General features: G+C 40.6%; 1 pseudogene; it reads left to right on the plus strand.

Annotated features, from left to right (window-relative positions):
* LOC129813360 (potassium voltage-gated channel subfamily H member 5-like) overlaps positions 1–22,457 on the plus strand; it is a 74,976-nt pseudogene extending 52,519 nt beyond the window's left edge.
* Positions 22,458–24,984: the final 2,527 nt, after the last annotated feature.

Consider the following 24,984-nt stretch of genomic DNA (forward strand, 5'->3'; position numbering starts at 1 on the left):
TAGCGATGCTAATCAGTGTGGGGGGGGGGGGGGGTGCTCCCGGACCCGGGGTAGGTGCTCGGTAGAGGTTAAATTACTATACAAAATTCTTGCAACTAATAGAATGTTATATACAGTGGGGAGAACAAGTATTTGATACACTGCCGATTTTGCAGGTGTTCCTACTTACGAAGCATGTAGAGGTCTGTAATTTTTATTATAGGTAAACTTCAACTGTGAGAGACGGAATCTAAAACAAAAATCAAGAAAATCACATTGTAGGATTTTTAAGTAATTAATTTGCATTGGACTTTTGTGAAATAGCACACTTACAAATAGAAATCAGACTGGATGATCAGAAATAGAGGAAGGACTAAGAACAAACAAGAGAGAACTATTGTAAAGTAGACTGTGTCTGTAAAATGTGTATGTATAAATTGAAGGTAAAAGCCGAAGTGTTTATTAGTTTACTCCAATTGGGGGATCGGTGGTAGGGTTTGCGGGGAATAATAATAAAGGTATATTCTTTTAAAAAGTATGTATGTCTATATAGGTATGTGTATGTATATATGTGTATATGTATGCATGCGTGTATGGATATATATATTTACCAAAAAAAGATATGGGGGATTGGAAATGATGCAGACAATTACATTGATGGAAGCAACATTCTTTCCACAATATTAAGATGATCCAACCCTTGAAAAAAAAAAATTATACTTAATATTATTGTTTGATCTAATCTTAACAGCTAACATTTCAATGGCAATAATAAACAGATATGCCTATAGTGGACAAACTTGTTTGACTCCTCTGAGATGTAGCCATTATTTACTATTTTACACCTAGGGTTACTATACATAACTTTAACCTATTTTATAAGAGATTCCCCAAAATTGAAATATTCTAGGCATTTATATATAAACTCCAGTCTTACTTCATCTAAAGCCTTTTCTGCATCGCAGTGCTAGCTGTGCCACCAGACACTCTGGGTTTGCGCCCAGGCTCTGTCGCAGCCGGCCGCGACCGGGAGTTCCGTGGGGCGACGCACAATTGGCCTAGCGTCGTCCGGGTTAGGGAGGGTTTGGCCGGTAGGGATATCCTTGTCTCATCGCGCACTAGCGACCCCTGTGGCGGGCCGGGCGCAGTGCGCGCTAACCAGGTCGCCAGGTGCACGGTGTTTCCTCTGACACATTGGTGCGGCTGGCTTCCGGGTTGGATGCGCGCTGTGTTAAGAAGCAGTGCGGCTTGGTTGGGTTGTGTGTCGGAGGACGCATGGCTTTCGACCTTCGTCTCTCCCGAGCCCGTACGGGAGTAGTAGCGATGAGACAAGATAGTAACTACTAACAACTGGATACCACGAAATTGGGGAGAAAAGGGGGTAAAAAAATTTAACAGCCTTTTCAAAATCAGCTATGAAAACCAGGCCTGGTGTCCCCGATATTTCATAGTAATCTATTGTTTCCAGTACTTGTCTTATATTATCTCCAATGTATCGTCCATGTAAAAAACCTGTCTGACTAGGATGAATAATATCTGACAATACTTTTTTAATTCTATGCGCCAAGCATTTTGCATCACAACACTGAAGTGTAAGAGGTCTCCACTTTTTTAAATGGACTGGATCTTTATACACTGCTCAAAAAAATAAAGGGAACACTTAAACAACACAATGTAACTCCAAGTCAATTACACTTCTGTGAAATCAAACTGTCCACTTAGGAAGATTGATTGACAATAAATGTAACATGCTGTTGTGCAAATGGAATAGACAAAAGGTGGAAATTATAGGCATTTAGCAAGACACCCCCCAAAACAGGAGTGATTCTGCAGGTGGTGACCACAGACCACTTCTCAGTTCCTATGCTTCCTGGCTGAGGTTTTTTTTGTCACTTTTGAATGCTGGCGGTGCTCTCACTCTAGTGGTAGCATGAGACGGAGTCTACAACCCACACAAGTGGCTCAGGTAGTGCAGTTCATCCACGATGGCACATCAATGCGAACTGTGGCAAAAAGGTTTGCTGTGTCTGTCAGCGTAGTGTCCAGAGCATGCAGGCGCTACCAGGAGACAGGCCAGTACATCAGGAGACGTGGAGGAGGCCGTAGGAGGGCAACAACCCAGCAGCAGGACCGCTACCTCCGCCTTTGTGCAAGGAGGTGCACTGCCAGCGCCCTGCAAAATGACCTCCAGCAGGCAGTCTAGTGTTGCTTGTAGAGTTGATAAATTCTTATATATATTTTCAAAGAAGCTTGGATCATCATTATTCGGACCGTATAGGTTAACCACTATAGGGGGTGCTGTTTTGCATTAGCATAATTTGCTCTACAGATTAAACTGCCAGGTACTCAATTCTTGCTCTTACAATATGCATATTATTATTATTATTGGATAGAAAACACTCTCTAGTTTCTATAGCCGTTGGAATTTTGTCTCTGAGTGAAACAGAACTCCTTCTACAGCACTTTTCCTGACAGGGAGTCAGATTTCAGAAATCTTGGCCCCTGATCTGGGGTCAGTTTAAAAGTCCCTGTAAATGCTATGAGGATACAAACAGTGCTTACGTCTTCCCCTGGATGTCAGTACGTGGTGACGCTTTGAATGGAGTCGATTGCGCAATCAGGGCCTGTATAAAACAGCACAAGGTGGAAGTAGCTTCCTTTTGCTGCCTGCGCCTGACGCACGAAGGACGTCGGACTCGCCTCCTTCCAACCTGTTGTTTATCCAGTAATATTTCTCCGGTCATGTTTTTACTCGTTATAGGTGTTAAAAACATCATAAGGTAGTTAATTTAAACCGTTTTATAGCAATTTATATCCGTTTAGTGCGATTTTGAGGCATTTCTTTCTGAGACACTTTGAACCGCTGGGCACGTTTCCAGTTCATGCCGAACGTTAGTGGTCATTTCCACATGGCAAGAGGACAGCTTTCGACCAAAAGACGATTAGACCGGAGAAAGGATTCATTGCCCAAGATTCTGATGTAAGAACAGCTCATAGTAAGAACAATTTATGATGATAAATCGTGTTTCTGTCGAAAAATGTTAAACGCTTATGCCGCCATTTTGTTTGGTATAGCTTCGCTTGGCGCAACCTGTATTGAAAAGTAAGGATAATTTAAAAAATGTAATTCAGCGATTGTATTAAGAATTAAATTGTCTATCAATCGCTGTCCACCCTGTATTTTTTAGTCAGGTTTATGAGTATTTATGTATAAGACTAGATCACTGTCTAATATGGCGCACGACATTTTCTGACCAGCTTGGCTACTTTTCTCATTGTCTAACCATGATTTTGGTGGCTAAATATGCACATTTTCGAACAAACTGTATATGTATGTTGTAATATGATGTTACAGGAGTGTCATCTGAAGAATTCTGAGAAGGTTAGTGAAAAAAATAATATATTTTGGCGATTACGTTATCGCTCTCTTTGGCTAGAATCAATGCTCTGGTAACGTTTGCACATGTGGTATGCTAATATAACGATTTATTGTGTTTTCGCTGTAAAACACTTAGAACATCTGAAATATTGTCTGAATTCACAAGATCTGTGTCTTTCCATTGCTGTGAGCTGTGTATTTTTAAGAAATGTTTTATGATTAGTAATTAGGTAATACACGTTGCTCTGTGTATTTATTCTAGTCGAGTTGTGATGGTGGGTGCAATTGTAAACTATGATTTATACCTGAAATATGCACATTTTTCTAACAAAACCTATCCTATACCATAAATATGTTATCAGACTGTCATCTCATGAGGTTTTTTCTTGGTTAGTGGCTATCAATATCTTTATTTGGCCGAATTGGCGATAGCTACTGGTGTTGAGAAAAAATGGTGGACAAAGAAAAATGGTGTCTTTTGCTAACGTGGTTAGCTAATAGATTTACACATTTTGTCTTCCCTGTAAAACATTTTAAAAATCTGAAATGGTGGCTTTATTCACAAGATGTGTATCTTTCATTTGGTGCCGTGGACTTGTGATTTCATGAACATTTTATTATATGATGTGGCTTTAGGCTAGGCTATGCTAGTCAGCTTTTGTGATGGGGGTGCTCCCGGATCCGGGTTTGGTAGGCGTTAGAGGTTAACACAGTGTCCAAAGAAGGGCCAGAAGTATACAGAATGGTGTCGTCTGCGTAGAGGTGGATCAGAGACTCACCAGCAGCAAAAGCGACATCATTGATGTATACAGAGAAGAGAGTCGGTCCAAGAATTGAACCCTGTGGCACCCCCATAGAGACTGCCAGAGGCCCGGACAACAGGCCCTCCGATTTGACGCAATGAACTCTATCAGAGAAATAGTTGATGAACCAGGCGAGGCAATCATTTGAGAAACCAAGGCTATCGAGTCTGCCGATGAGGATGTGGTGATTGACAGAGTCGAAAGCCTTGGCCAGGTCAATGAATACGGCTGCACAGTATTGTTTCTTATCGATGGCGGTTATGATATCGTTTAGTTCCTTGAGCGTGGCTGAGGTGCACCCATGACCAGCTCTGAAACCAGATTGCATAGCGGAGAAGGTATGGTGGGATTCAAAATGGTCGGTAATCTGTTTGTTGACTTGGCTTTCAAAGACCTTAAAAAGGCAGGGTAGGATAGATATAGGTCTGTAGCAGTTTGGGTCTAGAGTGTCCCCCCCTTTGAAGAGGGGGATGACCGCAGCTGCTTTCCAATCTTTGGGAATCTCAGACGACACGAGAGGTTGAACAGGCTAGTAATAGGGGTTGCAACAATTTCGGCATATAATTTTAGAAAGAAAGGGTCCAGATTGTCTAGCCCGGCTGATTTGTAGGGTCCAGATTTTGCATCTCTTTCAGAACATCAGCTGACTTGATTTGGGAGAAGGAGAAATGGGGAAGGCTTGGGCGAGTTGCTGTGGAGGGTGCAGTGCTGTTGACCGGGGTAGGGGTAGCCAGGTGGAAAGCATGGCCAGCCGTAGAAAAATGCTTACTGAAATGTTCAATTATAGTGGATTCATCAGTGGGGACAGTGTTTTCATATCCTCAGTGTGGTGGGCAGCTGGGAGGAGGTGCTCTTATTCTCCATGGATTTTACAGTTTCCCAGAACTTTTTTGAGTTTGTGTTGCAGGAAGCAAATTTCTGCATGAAAAAGCTAGCCTTGGCTTTTCTAACTGCCTGTGTATATTGGTTTCTAGCTTCCCTGAAAAGTTGCATATCACGGGGGCTGTTCGATGCTAATGCAGCACGCCATAGGATGTTTTTGTGTTGGTTAAGGGCAGTCAGATCTGGAGAGAACCAAGGGCTATATCTGTTCCTGGTTCTAAATTTCTTGAATTGGGCATGCTTGATGGTGAGGAAGGCATTTAAAAAAAATAACCAGGCATCCTCTATTGACGGGATGAAATCAATATCCTTCCAGGATACCCCGACCAGGTTGATTAGAAAGGCCTAGAAAGATACTCAACTCGTCTAAAGAAGGCCAGTTTTATTGCTTCTTTAATCAGTACAACAGTTTTCAGCTGTGCTAACATCATTGCAAAAGGGTTTTCTAATGATCAATTAGCCTTTTTAAAATGATAAACTTGGATTAGCTAACACAACATGCCATTGGAACACAGGAGTGATGGTTGCTGATAATGGGCCTCTGTACGCCTATGTAGATATTCCATTACAAATCAGCTGTTTCCAGCTACAATAGTCATTTCCAACATTAACAATGTCTACATTGTATTTCTGATCAATTTGATGTTATTTTAATGGACAAAAAAAGTGATTTTCTTTCAAAAACAAGGACATTTCTAAGTGGCTCTGAACTTTTGAACGATATGTACATGACTTTATCTCATATGTCCTAATGTTAGAACATTTCCTTATGGTGCTACAAGAGGAACATTATCTACAGGGGAAGCATCCTTTTATGAATGCCTTTTTTCTCTCTCTGACCACATCTGATTTAACCAATATGTTTGATCGATTTCTTTATCGTTTCTAGGTGAATAAAGGTGGATTCTGGAAAGCAGAATGTAAAGAGGAGTCTGATGATAATATGTGCCAATGTTTATTATACAATAGAGTTGATGCCATTACGGCTATCATTGAAAGTAAGTATATTGTTTACAGAAAACTGTTTCTTCTGTTTTTGTTGCGATTTATTAAATAATTGACTTCTGTTCAAGCTTTGAACTTATTTATTAGCTTTATCAAGCCAGGTATCGGGGTAACGTTATCCTCTCAAGTGAAAACGCTCAAGGAAAACATTTGATTGTCTATCATATTCTCCCTTTGTGTCGCAGATGCAACGCAGTCTATGAAGTTGGCTTACTTGTAAACCTCTTTTTAGGGGGTTGTCAATATAGTACTTTTATCTGTTGGTTTGCTGTAGACTGTAGTACTTAGAGATAGTCCCTTCTTTGTTACATCTAATAAATGTAGAGTTTATAGAGTTAATGTTATTTTCCATAGTGAAGGAAATTGATTGTACTCTAGAATTAATGTAGTTAAGATATTAATGAAATTACATTTTGGAACCCGTCCAGATCATAAAGCAATCGTCTATATGGCGGGTCCAATATTTAACATGGTCTTTGTAAGGATTATTCATGTAAATAAAATCCAATTCGAATTTCCCCATGAATAGACTTGCATAGTTGGGAGCTAATGGAGTTCCCATTGCTGTTCCAAAAGTCTGTAGATAGTAATATATATATATGTTTTTTTAGTAAGCACTAATTGTGCAAGCGCAATTATATAATTTGTAGGCACATCGCTTAAGCAGTTGGAGAGGAAGAATTTGAGGGCTTCCATCATTAAGTATATTGGTATATAGCAATGAGTCATCAAGAGTGAATTACCAATCTCCTTCACTAATAGCTGGCATAGAAAATCAGAAATAAGGCCATGCTTATAAATAAAGTCTTCCTCATCATAAACGGCACTGACCGAGAATGACTAACAAAATCAATGGAGTTCCCATGGAGGTCAGTGCCCTGGGCACTTTCTCTGTGTGCTCTGTCTGTATTTGGCTAGGATTACTATTTTTTTATAACCACATTTTGATATTGCACCTGGTGTTTTCTAATATTCTTACTCTCAGTAGTATGTTGAGACCCCGACTAAGTTCCGGGTGCTACCTAGCGACGGGGGCCCTAAGCGACCACTTATGTTGCTTATTCCTGGAACCGGCCCTGCCTGTCATTACCACTCACTTCAGCTCATTTCATCTTATGACAAATGTATTCCTTTCTTCTCCAGCTTTTCTGTACGCCACCATCTTTGGAAGTGTGACCACCATCTTCCAGCAGATGTACACCAACACCAACCGCAAACACAAGATGCTGACCAATGTGAGGGACTTCCTCAAGTTCTACCAGGTGCCCAATGGGCCGAGTGAGAGGTTGATGGACTCCATCGTCTCCACATGGTCCATATCCAAGGGCATCGACACTGAGATGGTGAGCCATGGCCCTGAGCTTGGACCCCGGAGTGATAACATCTAACACTAGGGCTGCCTGGGGTTAGAGCACAGGAGGGCTTTGTGTGGTTAAAGCACAGGAGGGCTGCATGGGGTTAGAGCAGGGGTTGTTAAACTTTTTCAGCCTCGGACCCAAATTAGAAATTCTGTGTTTTTCCCGGACCCAAGCTTATTAAAACATGCAACTACACGTAAATATCGGTACATTTAATTATGCCCTTATGCCTAAAACAAATGCAATATAGACAAAACAAATAACAATGAAATTCTCATATAAATAACAATGATTGTTTATTTTCCCCCGTTAACTTCTTCTTAATAGGGGGGCGCTGTTTTCACTTTGGAAAAAATCGTGCCCAAATTAAACGGCCTCGTACTCTGTTCTAGATCATACAATATGCATATTATTGTTACTATTGGATAGAAACCACTCAAGTTTCTAAAACTGCTTGAATTATATCTGTGAGTAAAACAGAACTCATTTGGCAGCAAACTTCCATACAGGAAGTGAAAATTCTGAAAATGAGAATCTGTGTCAGGGCCTGCTTATTCAACTGGCTTTTATTTATGGATCTGTATGCACTTCATACGCCTTCCACTAGATGTCAACAGGCAGTGGAAGGTTGAATGGGGTGTCTAGCTTGATGTGAGGCCGAATAAGAGCTTTTGGAGTGACAGGTCCACCCTATCGTCAGTATTCAGCTGCGCGCCGGGGATCTCACATTGTCTTCTGAAAAGCGTTCGGTATACACTACGAATTGCTCCGGCTCTCATTTTATTGGATACATATGAGAAGAACATCATAAAGTAGGATTTTCAACCGAGTTTGACCAGTTTATTCGACATTTATTGGGAATTTTGGAATTTTTCGTTCCATGCGCTAAACGTTTTTGGACATGTGCCCTCCACATGGCTAGCAAAAGTTGCTAATTCGACAGAAGAAATGGACATTCTAAAACCAAACAACAATTTATTCTGGACCTAGGACTCCTTGCACAACATTCGGATGGAAGATCAACAAAAGTAGGAGAATATTTATGATATTATTTCGTATTTCTGTGGAATATGTTGGCTCCAAAACGGCGGAGAATTGTTGGGCGCTGTCTCACAATATTGCATGCTGTACGTTGTACTAAAGTTATTTTTTGAAATCTAACACAGCGGTTGCATTAAGAACCAGTGTATCTTTCATTTGCTGTACAACATGTATTTTTTAGTAAAGTTTATGATGAGTTTTTTGGTTAGATTACGTGACTATCCAAAATTTCTCCGGACAATTTGGTGCATTATGGCTATGTATTCACAATGTAAAACCACGATTTGTACCTCTAAATATGCACACTTTCGAACAAAACATAAATGTATTGTTTAACATGATGTTATAAGACTGTCATCTGATGAAGTTGTTCAAAGGTTAGTGATTAATTTTATCTCTATTTGTGGGTTTTGTGAAAGCTATGTTGGCGGTGAATAAATGGCGTTGTGTGTTTGGCTATTGTGGTGAGCTAATATAAATATATATTGTATTTTCGCTGTAAAACACTTAAAAAAAATTGAAATATTGCCTGGATTCACAAGATGTTTATCTTTCATTTGCTGTACAACATGTATTTTCCATAAATGTTTTATGATGAGTGTTTATGTATTTCACGTTGCTCTCTGTAATTATTCTGGCTGTTTTGGTGCTATTTGTGATGGTGGCTGCAATGTAAAACTACGATTTATACCTCTAAATATGCACATTTTCGAACAAAACATAAATGTATTGTATAACATGATGTTATAAGACTGTCATCTGATGAAGTTGTTCAAAGGTTAGTGATTAATTTTATCTCTATTTGTGGGTTTTGTGAAAACTATGTTGGCGGTGAATAAATGGCGTTGTGTGTTTGGCTATTGTGGTGAGCTAATATAAATATATATTGTGTTTTCGCTGTAAAACATTAAAAAAATCGGAAATTATGGCTGGATTCACAAGATGTTTATCTTTCGTTTGCAGTCCCCCGTGTAGCTCAGTTGGTAGAGCATGGCACTTGCAGCGCCACGGTTGTGGGTTCGATTCCCACGGGGGACTAGTATAAAAAAAAAATGTATGCACTCACTACTACTGTAAGTCGCTCTGGATAAGAGCGTCTGCTAAATGACGTAAATGTCTGTATTGGACTTGTTAATGTGTGGAAGTTAAATATTTCAGAAAAATATTTTTGGAATTTCGCGCGCTGCGAAGGTTGCGCGCAGCGGAATGTTGTGGGTGTTCCGCTAGCGGAACCCCGGGGCGAGAAAGGTTAAGATTGGCCCTGAATGTATACAATTTATACACTCCTTATTGTGTGTAACTGTGATTAATTTGAATACATATTTGATAACATTTCTTATATTAGGGATTGTTAATTCTATTTAGTAATAAGTACTATAGTTGAGGAGTTTTTAATTAAAGAGAGCAACAGTGTGAATGTATGTCCCTATGTAAACGCATATCCTGATTTGAACTGTACTAATCTATTTGATAAAATTACTAAACTGGTATATTCAACATTTGACAATAATTGCCAAATCCGTATATTTAACCACAACGTTGAATTTAACATTGGGTATTGTGGGATTCAGATACGGGGAACGGGATACAATTTGTACTTTCCCCACCGGGTGTGGCCATAATAAAAATAATTGAAAATTAGTTGGGACAAATTTTAAGTCTTAAAGATATAGTCATACTCCAGGAGATAAATAAAACCCTACCATGGAGCATCAAGAGGTAGAAAAAGTATTGAAAACATTAAAGTCTATTCTGGAGAAAGATTGGAAGGAACGAGGGTAAAAATTATACAGAGAATGGACAGAAGAGGGCAGTATTGCCCCGCCCAACGGGCTCCCAGTCGACGGGGAGCCTGGTTGAATGCTGGTGACATAACGAAAAACATAAAACCAATTCGGAGTAGAGAGAATAAGGAGAATCCTCACTGGGGGAAAGCTTGGACCTTTGAATTGTAATATTTTCTGGGAATTGTCTCGGTGCCGGAGTTTGCGAATACAAACAATTATAATAATATGCTTGTTGGCGGGGAAACTCAATCATTTCAATAGCGTTGGTGGTTCAGCGGGAAAGTTTTTGCCTTCAACGCGGGAGACTGGGGTTCGTATCTCAGCTTTGACATCGATAGACTAAAATTCATTCTGATTGTAATTCAAATATTTATAGGTTTTGCCCGGAAAGATGCGGTTGTTAGTGTTTGTTCAAGATATGAACTGAACGTTTTAATAGTTTGTTTAGGTTGAATTGAGAGACTAATTCATTCAAAATAATGGCGAAGCAATTTCTATGTAATACATTGTGTTTCCCAAATGATCTGCTGGAATAACCTATTGGGAATGGAGTCGTATTTTAAAAATGCTGTATCATAGAAGAGAAAGTTACCTAAACCTGATGAATTCTAAGGAATAACGGAGAGATACGATAAAGTTTTGTGCCATCAGGATGTTATATTTTTTATGAATCGACTGACATGCGATATAAATTTAGCAAAGAACATGGTACGTTTAATTTTGGGGTATAGAAAGTTGGGAAGTTCGGTTGGTTTTACTTTTTCGATAGAATTTAAAGCAGAACTCAATCTGAATAGGGGATATATATTTGACAAGAGGCAGGTTGACTTGCTGCGTCATTACGTTGAATACACAATAACGTTCCTCAAATTATGACAGAGAAAATTGGTTGTGTCATTTAGAGGGAAAATGCGTGCATTATAGCTTTGAGTCACTTTTCAAAAGTGGCTTAAAAGTTCCAAATACATTTTTTTTTAAAGTAGCTGAATATCGTCAGGATAGTCTGAAAAGATGCTGCAGCTAGCAACAGAATTGCTAGGCGTTTCATTGGGCTATATTTGGCTATAGGATAGGAAGGTAAGAATAGTTGAATCGTAAAAAGTTGTGGTTATTTCCAGGGTATTGGTTTTTGGTTAGGTAACACCAGGGAATTCGAACAAGAAGTAAACGTATTCTAAACATTATCTGTTTTCATTATGGGGAACAATGAAAGGCCCGCAAAGTGGTATGGCTGGCTGGGAGTGTTTTAAAGGGACAGTGCACGTTTATCACTGTTGTGTGAGTGTAATGGCAGGGTATAAAGTATTTTGGGGAGACAGTTTGGAGAAAGACTGAATGAGTTACATGAAACATCGAGGAAATTTAAAACGAATGATTGACTACTATTGATTGAGATAACCTTAATTAACCTATATAAGTACTTTAGAAATTGCCACCATAGACATGTTTTTCTAAAAATCCATGAGTTTAGATAAAGCCAAACAGTGAGACATTTAGTTAAAATTTGGAAACAACACAGTTGTTACAGACAGATAGGGGAAAAGGCAGACAGAGGAGCCCTCCCCGCACTGCTGAGACCTTGAAGGTTTGAGAGCAGAGAGGGGAGTTTTGGAAGGGGCGCCAGGACATGGATAACAGAATGGGTAGATAACAGTTACTGAATGGAGACAAAAGGGAGAATTGGACATGTGGAGAATGAAAGGGGCGCTCCTACATGATAATGTCAGAACATAATGATATTTTACTAATCTTACCTAAGTCATTATTTAGAGTAGGTAAGGTTGTTACCTGGGCAGAGCCAGGTATCAAAAGGGGGATGGGTAAATTGTGGTCTAGGATAGGATGGGGCCTATTGGATAATAAACTAATTTAAAAATATTCTAGCTAACAAATAGGCATAGAAGTTAAAGATATAATCAGTTAGAACAAATGAGAAACTGTTTGTTAACCAAACCTGTATGTCCAAGATTTTATGCACTACAGGTGAATTACAGGAGAAGGTGATTCACTCAATCCAGTCCCTGAAGAGAATAGGTGGAATGCAGCCCCGTTGGGAGGGGCCATACTAAGTACTCCTGGTGACTGCCTTCGCGGTGAGAATAGCTGAAAGAGCTACCTGGGGGCATATCACACTTGTAGGAGGGTAAGACACACTGACACTGTCGAACAATCACAGGGGTAGGAGCAGAACCAGAACCAACAGGGTACTGGGGGCCAACTCCTACTGAAGATTCCCTTATACCCGACCTTTCCCCGCTGTGAGCGTTCATAGAAGTGAAAGTGTGCCTTGGCCTCTGGCTGATGATGTGTTCTCTGGGAGAGGGTGGGGCTTTATAGGACTCCTGGTCATCCTGAGCTGTCTGATTGGGATACGATGGGGATGGTTACCATCACAGTACTGCCAAAACCACCACCAGTTCCAACAGGCCAAGGCCAGGTTCAGCCGAACTCCTCCACCACTTCAAGACCAAGTCCCACACCATCACCTAGGCTCTCCAATCCGGTACAGGTAATAAATGTAAAAGACATCTCAGATAGTGACCAATTGGGGACTGAAACTGGTTATGAGGGAAGGGAGAATATGTGGTTGGCCTATATGACGTATACAGCCAAAACACTTAACAGAAAAGACTGTGTGATCTGTGGACATGCTAGACTTGTTCTGGCCACTCACCCATTTGCCCTAAGCAATGGGAAAGGTTGGATGTGCATATTGGAAAGTTTCTACCATAATAAGCCAAATTCAACCCTGTGTAAAACTCTGAGTCTTGTGTTCCCAGAAATCCCTCCCCAGAAGGCACCATGGGGGGTTAATGCATATGGGGGAAATTACAGCTGTATTACTGGTACAGGTAGGGGTATAAATTATGGGAGGCTCCCTAATGCTGACTGCATCACTAATGTCACTATTAATGTCACCTGGCCCGTTGAAGGGCTGAACCAAACTAGAGGTGTTGCTGATGTATGGTGGATGTGTGGACCTGCCAGGCGGTTGACCCCTATTTTGAAAGGAGACTGGCAGGGCACATGTGTTTTGGCCAGTCTGATAACACCATTGACTATTATTGAGGTTACAGCTAACCAACTCCTGGGATCTGCACATGACACAGAGGCTCGGGACCAACCAAGGAGACGGCAGAAACGTGACGCTCCTTGGTCCGAGGGTACAGATAACATCCACACCAACATGTTGGGGGTCCCAATAGGGGTCCCCCACGAATTCCAAGCATTAAACACGAATGATGGCCTGTGGAATTTGTTGCCCATTATTGGCCCAGCTATTGTGGATGCTAAGCAAACTGCCTGGATCAATTATATCTACTATAATCAACAACGATTTGTTAAGTACATCCACACCGCACTTACGGGGATGGCTGAACAATTGGATGCCACCTCTCGAACCGCTAGACAAAATAGGCTAGCACTAGACATGATTCTGGCCAACCAGGGAGGTGTTTGTAAAATGTTTGGAGAACAATGTTGCACGTATATAACAATACCAGTCCGGAAGGGAACATTTCAAAAGCTCTGAGCGGGTTGGAAAAGTTATCTGTGGAGATGAAGGGTCTTGCCGGTCTGGAGGAGGGGGGGCTGTTCTCCTGGCTGGGTGGCTGGTTTGGTGAGTACACTGCATTGATGGTTACTGGATTTCTGATCCTAATAGTTGTATTTCTTATATTAATGTGCTGTGCTGCATGTATTATCCCCTGTTTGAGGAAAACTTTTACAGATGTTGCGCACACTGCAGTTATGATGCCACTGCTTGCTCACGGGGGGGGGGGGGGGGGGGGGGATGCTGAGACTGCCTTGACAGAGGATGATCCATGGTTTGCTATAAAATAATAAAAATAGCTTATTTTTAGTTTGATTCATTGCTTTTTGTTTCACAATATATCCTTGTAATCTTTTACCTTGAATGTTGTCCTACCTAATGTCAAGGTTTAAATTTCCTGGGTGGGAGGTAGCCAACCTAGTACCTGTTAGGTGTAGCAGGGTGGACTAGATGTTTATTTTTATTTTTTATGCAATAAAGGTGTGTTTCTTTTCATCTTTGACACCCTAAAAGGGTGTCAAAAGGAGGAGTCGAAATGCAACTTAGCGTATATCATTTGTTGATTTTTTCTTTGTTGATTAAAAAAAATATATATACAATAATAATAATATAATTAATTAATTTAGAATAAACTTTTGACTATTTTCATGAAATACTATTAACATATTACTATACTGTGACCGCTGAAGTAAAGGGTAATGAGTGACACCCTAGGGGTGTCAAAAGGGGGACTCCTAAAAATCCCTATGTTATCTAATATGTTACTAGGGTGATGAGAACGTGTTCTGAATGGTCATTAAAGGTTTAAAGTTTCTGGGTTTATCAACAACCTAGTATGTATGTATCGATCATTGAACTTGATGGGTTCTGTTTTAATTTACACCCCTTTTTGGGTGTAAAAAAGGGGGATTGTTAGGATTGGTGTTTATTGCACTATAACCTAATGGTATATCACATGTGATATAATATTAGCAACTGTTAGTCTGGGCGCCTGGGTGTCTGTGTGTGTGTGCTGGAAGTAACAGTTAGCCCCAGATAAGTGTGCTGGGAAGTTGTGGTTAGCCTTGAGCGAGAACAGTGTGCTTTGTATGCAGGTGAAAATAGCTCAGACAATGTTGCAGAGCTGTATGACCTCAGCCTCTGGGGTGAAGGAGCGTAATCTACACAGCAACAGCGCCGGGACACCAAAGAGCGCCAAGAGGCTGGGACTAGCCTGAGCGCCGGCGATAGGCTGAGCAAAGTTTAAACCACGCTCAGCCTCTACTGTGATAGGCCAACAGACGGGTTGGAACTGGTCTGTCACAGTATAAGAATAGCTGTTTACTTACATCCTGCCAGTTCTCTGTTCTATCCTGTGAGGTGATACAGAGAACCCGTATATATGAAAATCTGCATTTCTTTCTGCATTTACCATTTATCGCTTGAGTTTAATAAAAATACTTAAAGTATATTCGGTGACTCTGAATCACATTTTGTCCTGATACCAGATTGAATTGATGCAAATCCCTTATATAGGTCTGTCCCCGACTAAAAAATCTTTGTCGATCGAAAGTCATCTGTTCTTTCGATTGGTCTAAAAAAATTCAGGTTTAACCTCTAACGCCTCACAAACCCGGATCCGGGAGCACCCCCATCAAAAAAACTGACTAGCATAGCCTAGCCTAAAGCCACAGGGATATCATATAATAAAATGTTCATGAAATCACAAGTCCAAGACACCAAATGAAAGATACACATCTTGTGAATCAAGCCATCATTTCTGATTTTTAAAATGTTTTACAGGGAAGACATAATATGTAAATCTATTAGCTAACCACGTTAGCAAAAGACACCACTTCTTTACTCCGCCATTTTTTACTCCATCAGCAGCTATCACAAATTCGACCAAATAAAGATATAAATAGCCACTAACCAAGAAACAACCTCATCAGATGACAGTCTGATAACATATTTATTGTATAGCATATGTTTTGTTAGAAAAATGTGCATATTTCAGGTATAAATCAGAGTTTACCATTGCAGCCACTATCACAACTCTCACCAAAGCGACTAGAATAACTACAGAGACCATCGTGTATTAGCTAATTACTCATCATAAAACATTTCTTAAAAATACACAGCGTACAGCAGATGAAAGACACAGATCTTGTGAATCCAGACAATATTTCAGATTTTCTAATTGTTTTACAGCGAAAACACAATATAGCGTTATATTAGCTTACCACAATAGCAAACATCACAACAGCATTGATTCAAGGCAAAAATAGCAATAACGTATAAACCACCAAAATATATTATTTTTTTCACTAACCTTCTCAGAATTCTTCAGATGACACTCCTATAACATCATATTACACAATGCATATAGAGTTTGTTCGAAAATGTGCATATTTAGCGGCACAAATCGTGCTTATACAATGAGAATAGTGTCCAAAACCTCAAGCAATCTGTCCGGCGCCATCTTGGAAAGGCACCTATTCTTATCGAAAACTATTCATAAACTTGACAAAAAAAATACATGTTGGACAGCAATTGAAAGACAAATTAGTTCTTAATGCAATTGCTGGGTTACATTTTTAAAATTAACGTTACTGCGCAATACAGCGTGCGATAAAGCAAGGCTACACTGCAAGTAATGGCGTCTTATGCATTTAACTTTTTTCAACAGAACACTGAATTATTAGCATAAATAGTTCTTACTTTTTGATGACCTCTCATCAGAATCTTGGGATAGGTGTCCTTTGTCCAAAAGAATCGTTGCTGGGTTGGAGAAAGTCGTCTTTCACGTTGCAATTAGCAGTAAACAATAGCATGCGAGAGAGAGATACCCAACTTCCTACAACGCCAGAAAATGAAATACCCGAAAATCGCAATATACTGACATAAACTGATATAACTCGGTTTAAAATAACAAGATTATGATGTCTTTAAAGCCTATATCGAATAAAAATAGAGCCAGATATATCTAGGAGCTAAAACAGGAGCTTCTAACACGACATGCCAAGATCCTCCCTGCGTCAGCGCGAAGAGTCAAAAGAGGGGACACTTCGATTCCAATCAATTTATAGACTTTCAGATCTGCCTAGAGACTCCATTTCAAGACCCTCTATTCGCTGACACCCAGGGGAAGGCGTATGCAGTGCATCTCAACCAATAGAAGACAGGCAGATTTATACACAGGTTGAAAAATTCTGCATTCTCACATCCACATAGGGAAATTGATCTAAGTCCAGTTCTGTTTCACTCACAGACATAATTCAAACGGTTTTAGAAACTAGAGAGTGTTTTCTATCCAATAGTAATAATAATATGCATATTGTACGAGCAAGAATTGAGTACGAGGCAGTTTAATTTGGGCACTATTTTTTCCAATGGTGAAACAGCGCCCCCATATTGACAAGAAGATAATTTAGCATATATAGATACACCCTATGCGTTTTAATAAAATCAACTATATGCATTAAGCTTGTCTGATGCTTAAAGCTTATGGTTTGATGAAATAAGTCAAATGCCTCAAGAAGGCGCCAGAAAAAAACTTAGCCTGAACCAACTATTCTCTCCCGTCCCTACTGGCTTTTGCAGATTCTACTCTCGTGAAATTGCAGATAATAGGCTACACGAGGAGTTGGCAACCTTTCTCTTGTTGAATGCCAATTTATCTTACCATTTCTACCAATCTGCGTACCAGTTATGGTTTTCATGTGCACATTTTTGTGAAACAGTCATTTAATTCATAATAACATCTTCATATCTCAAAATCATTGTTGTGGTAAATCAAAAGTCTATATAATATATACTGTTTACAGGAAACTCACTCTACATCCTTAGATGAAGTTGCATGGAAAAGGGAATGGTGTGGTGAAATCATTTTCTGTCATGGACAAAGGAACTCAAAGGGTGTGATGATATTAATTAACAAAAATAATCAGGAATGATTCGCAAGGAAGGTGGATCCTTTTGAATATGAAAGTGGACGAAAAAGAGATTTGGCTCGTTAATCTAATATATGGTCCAAATCAGGATGATCCACACTTCTTCTAAAAAATGTATACCAATTTATTGAACTTACAGGCAACAAATTATCTAATCATTATGGTAGGAGACTATAACACAGTGTTAATCACTCTACAAACTATCATCACCGTGCCCTTAAGGAAATCACAAATATTATGCACACATTAGAAATAGTGGATATTTGGAGACTAAAAAACCCCGACCTAGTGAGATATACATGGAGAAGACTTAATCAAGCTAGTCGTCTTGACTACTTTCTTGTCTCTTTCTCTCTTGCATCAAAGGTTAAGCACGTTTTAATAGGAGACAGAATGTGATCGGATCATCATCTAATTGGCATTCACATAACTCTTATAGATTTTCCACATGGACGGGGATGTTGGAAATTTAATCAAAGTTTACTGGAGGACAACTTATTTTTAAATAAGACAAAATTATTTAAAACTGAATTTTTCCACTATAATATAGGTTCAACAATCCCCTTGTTTGGGATACCTGTAAATGTACCTTCAGGTTCAATTCAATATTCATCAATAATAAAAAAGCAGTTTCTGGCTACAGAAACAAGACTAACAAGGGAAATCTATGAACTAATAGTACAGGTAGATAGCAATAAAAACAATACTACAGAGATACAAAATAAGTCAGAGGAAAAACTAAAAGAACTTGAGGAACTTATTCAAGAACGATCTAATGTAATCTATTACAGAAATAAAGCAAACTGGATGGAATATGGAGAAAAATGCACCATTTTCTTTCTGAATCTCCAATACAGGAACGCTAACAAAAGGAATTTGCAGACACTCGTTACTGAAGACGGAGTTATCTATGATTCTCCAAATTCTATTTTAAAAGTGGAAGCTAATTATTTTAGGCAGATGTTCTCTTTTCCGTCTCATCAAATCAAATCAAATCAAATTTTATTAGTCACATACACATGGTTAGCAGATGTTAATGCGAGTGTAGCGAAATGCTTGTTCTTCTAGTTCCGACAATGCAGTAATAACAACAAGTAATCTAACCTAACAATTCCACAACTACTACCTTATACACGCAAGTGTAAAGGGATAAGGAATATGTACATAAAGATATATGAATGAGTGATGGTACAGAACGGCATAGGCAAGATGCAGTAGATGGTATAGAGTACGGTATATACATATGAGATGAGTACTGTAGGGTATGTAAACATAAAGTGGCATAGTTTAAAGTGGCTAGTGGTACATGTATTACATAAAGATGGCAAGATGCAGTAGATGATATAGAGTACAGTATATACATATACATATGAGATGGGTAATGTAGGGTATGTAAACATTATATTAGGTGGCATTGTTTAAAGTGGCTAGTGGTACATTTTTACATAATTTCCATCAATTCCCATTTTTAAAGTGGCTGGAGTTGAGTCGGTATGTTGGCAGCGGCCGCTAAATGTTAGTGGTGGCTGTTTAACAGTCTGATGGCCTTGAGATAGAAGCTGTTTTTCAGTCTCTCGGTCCCTGCTTTGATACACCTGTACTGACCTCGCCTTCTGGATGATAGCGGGGTGAACAGGCAGTGGCTTGGGTGGTTGTTGTCCTTGATGATCTTTATGGCCTTCCTGTGACATCGGGTGGTGTAGGTGTCCTGGAGGGCAGGTAGTTTGCCCCCGGTGATGCGTTCTGCAGACCTCACTACCCTCTGGAGAGCCTTACGGTTGTGGGCGGAGCAGTTGCCGTACCAGGCGGTGATACAGCCCGACAGGATGCTCTCGATTGTGCATCTGTAGAAGTTTGTGAGTGCTTTTGGTGACAAGCCGAATTTCTTCAGCCTCCTGCGGTTGAAGAGGCGCTGCTGCGCCTTCTTCACAACGCTGTCTGTGTGGGTGGACCAATTCAGTTTGTCCGTGATGTGTACACCGAGGAACTTAAAACTTTCCACCTTCTCCACTACTGACCCGTCGATGTGGATAGGGGGGTGCTCCCTCTGCTGTTTCCTGAAGTCCACAATCATCTCCTTTGTTTTGTTGACGTTGAGTGTGAGGTTATTTTCCTGACACCACACTCCGAGGGCCTTCACCTCCTCCCTGTAGGCGTATCCTCTCCCACTGAATGAAGATTACAGTAAGGAATTCTTTCCAAATAATATAAAAAATGGAAAATTAACAAAAGTACAGAAAGATCTGTGCGTAGGCCAAATTGCAGAGGAATAACTTTTTGAGGCTATTAAATCCTTTCAGTCTGGAAAAACCCCAGGGCTTGATGGCATACCGGTAGAGGTATATCAAGTATTTTTTGATATACTAAAAGCTCCATTGTTAGATTGTTTTAATGTTTTAACTACTTCTACAGAAATGGTAGTCTGTCAGGTACTCAGCAGGAAGGTCTGATTTCTATATTATTAAAACAAGACCCAGATGGCAAATATAAAGACCCAGTCTATCTAAAAAACTGGAGTCCCCTTATATTTCAATGTTGTGATGCAAAATGCATAGCACTCAGAATTAAAAGGGTTTTACCAGGTATTGTTCATCCTGATCAGACAGGTTTTTTTACATGGACGATACATTGGAGATAATATTTGACAACTACTAGAAATAATAGAACATCATGAAACATATAAGAAGCCAGGAATGGTATTTATAGCAGATTTTGAAAAGGCATTTGATAAAGTAAGACCAGATTTTATTTATAAATGCCTGTTTTTTTTCAATTTCTATTCTCTTATAAAATGGGTAAAAATAATGTTTAGCAACCCCAGGTGTAAAATAGTAAATAACAGCTACTTCTCAGAGTTTTGAATTGTTAAGAGGAGTTCAACCAGGGTGTCCGCTGTCACCATATCTATTCGCTATGGCCATCGAAATGCTAGCTATTAAAATTGGATCCAATAACAACATTAGAGGATTATAAATACAAGGCTTAAAAACAAATGTGTCCATGTATGCCGATGACTCAAGTTGTATGTTAAGTCCGCAAGCTAGATCCCTGCAATGTCTCATTAACCTCTTTGGGCTGCAAGCCCGAAGCCGGGCACAATATGACAACAGCCACTTCAAGTGCAGGGCGCGAAATTCAAAAGATATTTTTTAGAAATATTTAACTTTCACACAATAACAAGTCCAATACAGCAAATGAAAGATAAACATCTTGTGAATCCAGCCAACATGTCCGATTTTTTAAATGTTTTACAGCGAAAACACCACGTATATTTATGTTAGCTCACCACCAAATACAAAAAAGGACAGACATTTTTCACAGCACAGGTAGCATGCACAAAACCAACCTAACTAACCAAGAACCAACCAAACTAACCAAGAAACAACTTCATCAGATGACAGTCTTATAACATGTTATACAATAAATCTATGTTTTGTTAAAAAAATGTGCATATTTGAGGTATAAATCAGTTTTACATTGCAGCTACCATCACAGCTACCGTCTCAAATAGCACCGAAGCAGCCAGAGTAATTAAAGACACCAATGTCAAATACCTAAATACTCATCATAAAACATTTATGAAAAATACACAGTGTACAGCAAATGAAAGACAAATATCTTGTGAATCCATCCAATATTTCAGATTTTTAAGTGTTTTACAGCGAAAACACAATATAGCATTATATTAGCTTACTACAATAGCTAGCCTAGCTGGCTCGGCGGTCTCTAATGGAGGTCGCTCTCAAATGGAGGTCTATTGAACGTTTCCAGCGCTGCAGGAGCTGTGTTTGCTTTGTTTCAAGACAACGTGGACCAGGCTGACTTTCAATATAGCAACTACTAGTGGGCGAAGGACTAGTGGGCAAAGTGGCTACTCTTAGCAAGCAAGTAGCTAACCTACACTAGCTACTGAGGATTCCACAACCGCCTACTATATATTTTTCTTCCACCCCAGTAGCCGGATGCCGCCGTGTCGGCTCTCCACAGTTCTCAGCAGGTTTCCAACCCCGAAGGGGTCTCCTCCTTCCCTGGGGAACGGAGCTGTTCTCGACCCAAAAGGGTCTGATCCTTAATTAATAACTCTACCTACATATTACCTAAACTAACCGATTCCCTTGCACATTGACTCTGTACCGGTACCCCCTGTATATAGCCTCGCTATTGTTATTTTACTGCTGCTCTGTAATTATTTGTCAATTTCACCACCTCAACGTGAGCAGCAGCCCTGCTCTGGTGAAGCCTCCTGCTGCCAGGGGCTGGGGGCGCATCAAAAACTTGACTGCCACACCACCAGAGGTCAGGAAGGAGGGACTGAACGATATAGCTAAAGCCGTCTCCAAGGAGATGCTCTCCCAGGAGGGCAGGGGTCAGGAGGAGGACAACCACCTCCGTAAGACAGACTCCTTCGACAGTGTTATCACTAAGAGTGAGCTGCGTATAGGCATGGGTCCACCTCCAGTAGACACCTCTGCCACACCCGTTCGGTCCCATCCCAGAGCAAGACCTGCAGGCTGTGCTGCAGGAGACCGGGTTAGAGCTCAGGGGGGGACCTCCAGACTCTGAGGGGCTGCTAAGGGCCCTGGAGACACAGGTGGCTCAGATCCTCAAACTGCTGACCTCTACAAAGAGGAGGACGTCTCTACCTCTGGCCGCCACCCCCGAAATCAAACGCCAGGACATCTTCACTGTCTCCAGACCCGTTTCTCCTGACTCAGTGGATGACGATGGACACATCTGAAGAGGATATAACACCACTGTTCCACGTACCTTAACATTTGCAAACAAACTTTTAACTAATGTCCATCATGTCACCTTTCTTGATTGTAAATACTTTTCTATGCATGTCCAGCTGGATTCTGGCTTGTCAAAGAAACTATAACTATTTATTTATTGCCTGTGTATGATGCAGTTGACTGCATGCAAATGTATTTAAAGAGAACCAAGTTTTAAGTATTGACAATTTCCAATGTTGACATTCAGGGTATGCATAGAAGTAGCACTATTAACCATGAGTTACTAATGGGTTCTGAAACTGCGTTGACACTTGGTGTATTGGGAAATCCATGAGGTTAAGGTTTTTCCCACAGAAAGAAAGTCCAGAAGCTGTAGGCTATACTATTATCTGGCCCTTTCTTGATAATATGAGTTCCCATGCAAGTAAGTGATAACTGATATTAATTATTGAGCAATGTCATGATTTGAAGGCATTAGTCCTTTTTTTCTCCAAAGCCTTGGTCTGTTCCAGTTAGTTGTTGCTACTTACATTGATTTATATTTTTTATGATCACCCTATATATCTCCAATCACTGTCTAATTTCCTGTAGAGAAAAATATTATTTCCAGAGTTATTTTAGTGTTCGCGTAACAGTTGATTTTCCTCATGTCTATGCATAATTTAGATACATGTTGTGTATCGACTTTATGTTGCCATGATGTCTAAAGAAGGCTTTTTATGTTCATCCTGCAGCATGAACTAGATGTGCAGACTGACTGCACTATGGTAAATAAAGTAGGGAAGTCTGAAACAGACTGACAGCATGGCTTCTGGGACATCCAGTGACACACAGTCCCACTACACATGACACGAGCCACACAGTTACATGGTGTATCACAAAGCCTGCTCCAACTTCTATTATTGAAGATTAATTTGTTGAGAGCACCTTCACCAGCTTATCTCATTATGTTGTGCGTGCCTGCCTGCCAATTAACCTCTCCCCAATTCAACTCAACTGCACTGAAGCACTGGGCTGGGCTGGCTTCTGTTTAAAACCCACTGTGGCACAGCTATTCCAATAGAGATACATGCCTGGTTTGTGAAGTACCAATGTGGATGTCTTCTGGTCATTTTATGGCCATGTTTATGGTTATGAAGATGTTTTGAATATTGCAAGCTACGCAACCTGTGATTTTCTGGTGAATGTGAACAGATTTATTCTTACTGGCACTCGTAAACTCACAGCGGAGTCATATATACAGTATGTATGTGTATGGCTCTGGGTCTTAGTCCACTGATGAATACCTGTCTCCTACACATGGAGCCTGTCCTACTACAATGTAATAATACAGAAATACATTAGGATGCAGTGGTAGCGTTCAGTTAAGGGATCTTTGTGCATATAAGTCATCTATGCTGTAAATATGCAGTAACACATTTCTTGAAAGTGTCTCTCAAATTTACTTCTGAAGTCCATAAAGGGATAGAGCGACTGGGAGCAGTGTCTTTATTTGACAATCGACTGTGGTCTGAGTGTGGTCCACAGCAGGAGAGAGAGAAAGAGAGAGCATGTCCAGCCTTCCTTTATTTACAGGGAGAGAACTAATCACGTCTCAGTCACCTGAATGTATTGCTGCATCCTCCATCCCTCTCTCACCTGACACTGGTCTCTCCTCTCTTCTCTCTCACCTGACACTGGTCTCTCCTCTCTTCTCTCTCACCTGACACTGCTCTCTCCTCTCTTCTCTCTCACCTGACACTTCTCTCTCCTCTCTTCTCTCACCTGACACTGCTCTCTCCTCTCTTCTCTCTCACCTCACACTGCTCTCTCCTCTCTTCTCTCTCACCTGACACTGCTCTCTCCTCTCTTCTCTCTCACCTGACACTGCTCTCTCCTCTCTTCTCTCTCACCTGACACTGCTCTCTCCTCTCTTCTCTCTCACCTGACACTGCTCTCTCCTCTCTTCTCTCTCACCTGACACTGCTCTCTCCTCTCTTCTCTCTCACCTCACACTGCTCTCTCCTCTCTTCTCTCTCACCTGACACTGCTCTCTCCTCTCTTCTCTCTCACCTCACACTGCTCTCTCCTCTCTTCTCTCTCACCTGACACTGCTCTCTCCTCTCTTCTCTCTCACCTCACACTGCTCTCTCCTCTCTTCTCTCTCACCTGACACTGCTCTCTCCTCTCTTCTTTCTCACCTGACACTGCTCTCTCCTCTCTTCTCTCTCACCTCACACTGCTCTCTCCTCTCTTCTCTCTCACCTGACACTGCTCTCTCCTCTCTTCTCTCTCACCTCACACTGCTCTCTCCTCTCTCACCTCACACTGCTCTCTCCTCTCTTCTCTCTCACCTCACACTGCTCTCTCCTCTCTTCTCTCTCACCTGACACTGCTCTCTCCTCTCTTCTCTCTCACCTGACACTGCTCTCTTCTCTCTCACCTGACACTGCTCTCTTCTCTCTTCTCTCTCACCTGACACTGCTCTCTTCTCTCTCACCTGACACTGCTCTCTTCTCTCTCACCTCACACTGCTCTCTCCTCTCTTCTCTC

This window comes from Salvelinus fontinalis, chromosome 16 (genome assembly GCF_029448725.1).
Source record: "Salvelinus fontinalis isolate EN_2023a chromosome 16, ASM2944872v1, whole genome shotgun sequence".
NCBI classification, from domain to species: domain Eukaryota; kingdom Metazoa; phylum Chordata; class Actinopteri; order Salmoniformes; family Salmonidae; genus Salvelinus; species Salvelinus fontinalis.